General features: G+C 41.6%; 1 long non-coding RNA gene across 1 annotated transcript; it reads right to left on the bottom strand.

The window, feature by feature from the left end:
- Nucleotides 1-626: 626 nt before the first annotated feature.
- On the bottom strand, nt 627-3,324 carry LOC125107665 (uncharacterized). The gene is made up of 3 exons (XR_007129626.1): nt 2,787-3,324; nt 2,116-2,202; nt 627-883 (listed from the first exon to the last, which is right to left on the bottom strand). It is a non-coding gene; the product is annotated as an uncharacterized LOC125107665 (long non-coding RNA).
- Between the last annotated feature and the right edge of the window lie 1,166 nt (nt 3,325-4,490).

Below are 4,490 nucleotides of genomic sequence, written 5' to 3'. Positions count from 1 at the left end.
CCAGAGTCCTGGGATCGAGCCCTACATCGGGCTCTCTGTTCAGCGGGGAGCCTGCTTCCCTCTTTCTGTGCCTGCCTCTCTGACTACTTGTGATCTCTGTCTGTCAAATAAATAAATATAATCTTTAAAAAAAGAGAGAACAGAGAGGAAGAGCAGATAAGTAGGTAAGAATGAAAAAATTATATGGGGGAACTTAGACAAAAATAGTTTCATTTGATAATAAAGCAATTTGGGGCTGCCATGATGCTTTAGGTAGAAAGAGAAAATCTACACCAATCCCTTCCTATGCATCTATATTGTACTATAAGATATGAAAGGAGCATGGCACTTATATAAGAAAACAATCTGGACAGAACATGTTGACAGTATTCAGATGAATTTAGAGGAAGGATTCAGTCATGGTTCTGGATTAAATGTTTCTTAGTCTAATAGGCACTATGAGCTTTTCTTCCCCTGAAAGAATGACTCTACCTGTTGCTTTAGAAGAATAAGATAGCATAAGTCATTCACCTAGCATTTCACCTGGAAGTGGGAAATTTGTTTGGGATTTGGACTGAATTTAAGCAACTGAATGAAGCTGTAAATTCAACAAAAAAATTCCTGGTAATGTAGGATTTTTCTGAGAGTCTCAAAATATTTATTATCTTTTTTTTCATATAAACATACATAATGAGGTCTAAGAAGCCCTCTCATGTCTGGGATATGATGTCACAGGTGATTCCTTAGAGCCTCAGCCACTCTCAAACGGATGGTCCAGGGGTACAGATCTCAACCTCAGAACCCCTGGGCTCTCTTGCTACCCTCACAAGTAGCGAGGGATCTCTTCCCATCCCATCTTCCTTCCTTCCCAGAACTTCTCTCCTTGGTGACTCCAGAGGACAGCCTGGAACAAGAGGAAAATTATTTGATTATACCTGTGACCCAGCAGATTGTAACTGCCATTTTGGACAGCAGAACAATGAAAGAGATGCAGATTATAAAATTTTCTCTACATCAGTAAACACTCAGAAAAATCCTGGCAGGACAGGACTATATATATGATTCTTGACTTATTATCCGGGAAATACTTGTCACAAGAGATTACCGTTTCTTAAGTATATAAGAAATGTTTTAAGCTCAAAAAGTTTGTTCCTCAGTGACCAACCTTTTCTTGTGCTTTGGCCTGATTCTCAAAATATCTGTGCAGAAAGCTATATAATATAATCATATAATATATAATATTATATATGAAGTATATATATATAATATATAATATTATATAATAGTTGTATTATTATGTAATAATTGTTATAATAACTATATAATGGGATATGTTACATGAGCTATAAAAGTCAATCCTCATCAAATAGCCCACAGCTTTCACCTTACATAACAGAAAGAAAACAAAAGTTTAACATGAAACATTCATATTGAGGGAGTGATGTGGCGGACACAAAGAACTCAATGATGTCTAAGTTGAAGGACCAAAAAACCAAGAATCTGGTGCGTTATCTCTCTGTAATTTCAAGAAGGAGTCACAGAACAGCACAAAGGTGGAAAGAACTAACCTTGCCTGAAGAAGCAAGTACACAATTTGCAGGGATTATGGTCACCTGGTGGTCAGAATGTTCCCCAGAACAATGGGCTTTCAGTCTCTTCAGACTGTTGGTAAGATTCTATCCCTACAAAGTCCTTCTGCACTTATCCCTATCACAAAAACAGCTTTATAACAAGTGCCTGGAGAAGAGTCACCTAATTTTTTTCATGGGCATGAGAAAATGGTAGCTTTGTCCCTGAATCATTTGAGAGAGAGCCCTGATAAAAGGAGAAACATCATTAAGTATAGATGAGAAAAGAGAAACTTTTCCACCTAAGGAGGAATTTTCTACCTCCTTTTCAATCTAAGGAGACCTTAGATTACGATGTTAGTGAGGGCTCAAAACGAAACTGCCACTTGAAAAATGTTCTCCCTGGAGAGAAGACAGAATTCTTGAGCTAAACAGAATGTGAGGGAGCTGCCTCATGGAGACTAGGTTGGAGAGTTCCCAGCCATCTAACACGTGGACATTGAAGTAACTAGAACCGCCCAGTTTATGGACATAATAAGCCCAGAGGTGAAAGGCAAACAATACTCACCTGGGCTTCCCAGATGGTCCATCTTTATCTCATTTTCTTTATTCTTACGCAGAGCATTATGCAGAGAATACCTGCATCTGAGCAAGACTAAGATGAAGCACGGTGAGTCAGAGAGCGTCATCTGGAAATTCCTCACATATCCCCAGATTCCCCCAGGCTTTCCTATATCCTTATGCCTGGGCCTTACTTCAACTCAGGCAGGGCCCTAGATACCTCCCCACACTCCACAGATGTATCACAAACAGGCTGTCCAGACCAGTCCTGACCTATGTCCCTTGGGTACTTCCATCATATATAAGATTATTATTTCTTTTTTTTTAAAGATTTTATTTATTTGACAGAAAGATAGAGATCACAGGTAGGCAGAGAGGCAGGTAGAGAGAGGGGGAAGCAGGCTCCCCGCTGAGGAGAGAGCCGGACCCGGGGCTCGATGCTAGGACCCTGAGATCATGACCTGACCTGAAGGCAGAGACTCAACGCACTGAGCCACCCAGGTGCCCCAAGATTATTATTTCTAAATCCTCTAGCCCTGGTTCATTAAGACCTTGAAGATCAGAGAAGAGCAGACATTGTTTCCTTGTTCCCCGCTTTATAATGTATAACTTTTCCTCCCGCCATACACACTCATACTTCTCATTCCCCCGTGCACCAAGGCCCTCCATGGTACTTACATTTCTTTATATGTTGGTCTATCTCAAGTAAAAAGGGAGAGAACATGACAAAGAGAAAAAATACAAAAAGCATAGCAAACAGGGCATAGAGCCAAGGAACACCATTTGGGAATAAACTGGCCCCTGGTTCAACCTCCGCCATTTGAGATCTGAGAGTGTACACAGAATTCCCTGCCCCAGCTCTCTCACCTCTCAGGTGATCAGAGTGATGAAGTCACAGCTTGGGGAACAATAGGAGGGTTGAGGATCTGGATGGGGATTGGCCAAGCCTCATTCTATACATACTGTATAGAAACAAGGACTCTCGGGGAGTTTCACTTCTACCGCAGCTCTGTTGAACCAAAACTACTAAACTATCCAGCCAGATCAATAGGAAGGTAGATTGCTACACAGATACTCAGAATGTGTGGTTCGCCACATGGGAACCACATCCATTCACAAAATGAAGGAACTGCTTTGCTTCCCTAGACTTCATAGCCCTAGAGTTAGTCTTTGTCAGAAGAATGATGTCCAGTTGAAAGACCACATTTTCCTAAGGAGAGATTTCAGATCCTTCCCTAGAAGCTCTGAAATCCCTGTCTTTGTGTGCTCATCATGACAGGATTGTGTGTCACACGGATCATGGAAACCTCTCTCCAGTTGTGTCAACGGGGAGGGAAGAGTTTATCTTTTAAGACGGGGGTTATGTTCTTCTAAATAGAATATCAGGCAGCAGGGTTTCTCTGATTATCACTGTCCTTTAAATATCTGCTAATTCCTAAGCTACTACATAAACCCATCAAACATGCTTCAAAGAACTTAGATCAATCAATTCTCCCCCATTCAAAAGAGCACATAAAAGCAGAAGTTGTCTCATGCTTCAAGTCACTCTCTCCAAAGATTCCCAGCCCCCTGCCCAGGCAACACCCCATCCCGGCACAACTCCCCCTGAACACAAGGATCTCAGATCCTTGTCTGAACTTCCCTTCTCTATCTCTAACGTGACCAGTGCACATCCAGTCACGAGATGCTGGTGTGTCTCCACAGTCTTCACAGCTCCCAAGACCTGTTCTGGACCATCTCCAGGAGCATGCCTAATTTCTACCTGCCATCTGTATGTACTTCCTCTTAAGGTCCACAAACTCCCTCTTGCTCACCCAGAACAACAAAGAGAAGTTATTGACACAATAACACTGCCTAAGAATAGAAACAGTGGCCCGTGCTGGCTTGGACAAGGAATACGAGGTCTTAATACTGCCCTCTAGGGGGCTTCTCACTCAGCTGAGGAAATAAAACCTCAGGCCAAAAAGGCAAGTGTCATTAGGGGCTGGGGAAATTGGGGCATTCTTTATAGCACATGAGAGAAGAAAAAATATCTATTAAACAAATGGAACCAACAGGAGATGATCTCCTGAGAGTCAAAATGACTTCCTGGTTTCAAGGAACATCAACAGGGAATGAAAAATACCTGTGGTCTTTATTGGCTTTGTTTCTGGTTGGGTCTCAGAAACTAAAATCCTTCAACCCAAGCTTTATTAGAACTTATCAGGGTAAAAATGAATGTCTAGAAACGGAAATCAAAAACAGCCTTGGTCCCATTTTACTGTTAACCACACTAATATCTACATGATTATGTTACTTTGTTTGTGTTGATGCTCTCACACAGAAAGCCTCATGAGCCTTCGGATAGCTTTTCTCGTCAGAGACATTTCAGTGTTCAGTAAG

This window comes from Lutra lutra, chromosome 8 (genome assembly GCF_902655055.1).
Source record: "Lutra lutra chromosome 8, mLutLut1.2, whole genome shotgun sequence".
In the NCBI taxonomy this organism is placed as follows: Eukaryota; Metazoa; Chordata; class Mammalia; order Carnivora; family Mustelidae; genus Lutra; species Lutra lutra.
Note: the sequence above shows the minus strand (reverse complement) of the source record. Positions and strands in the feature narration are given on the sequence as shown.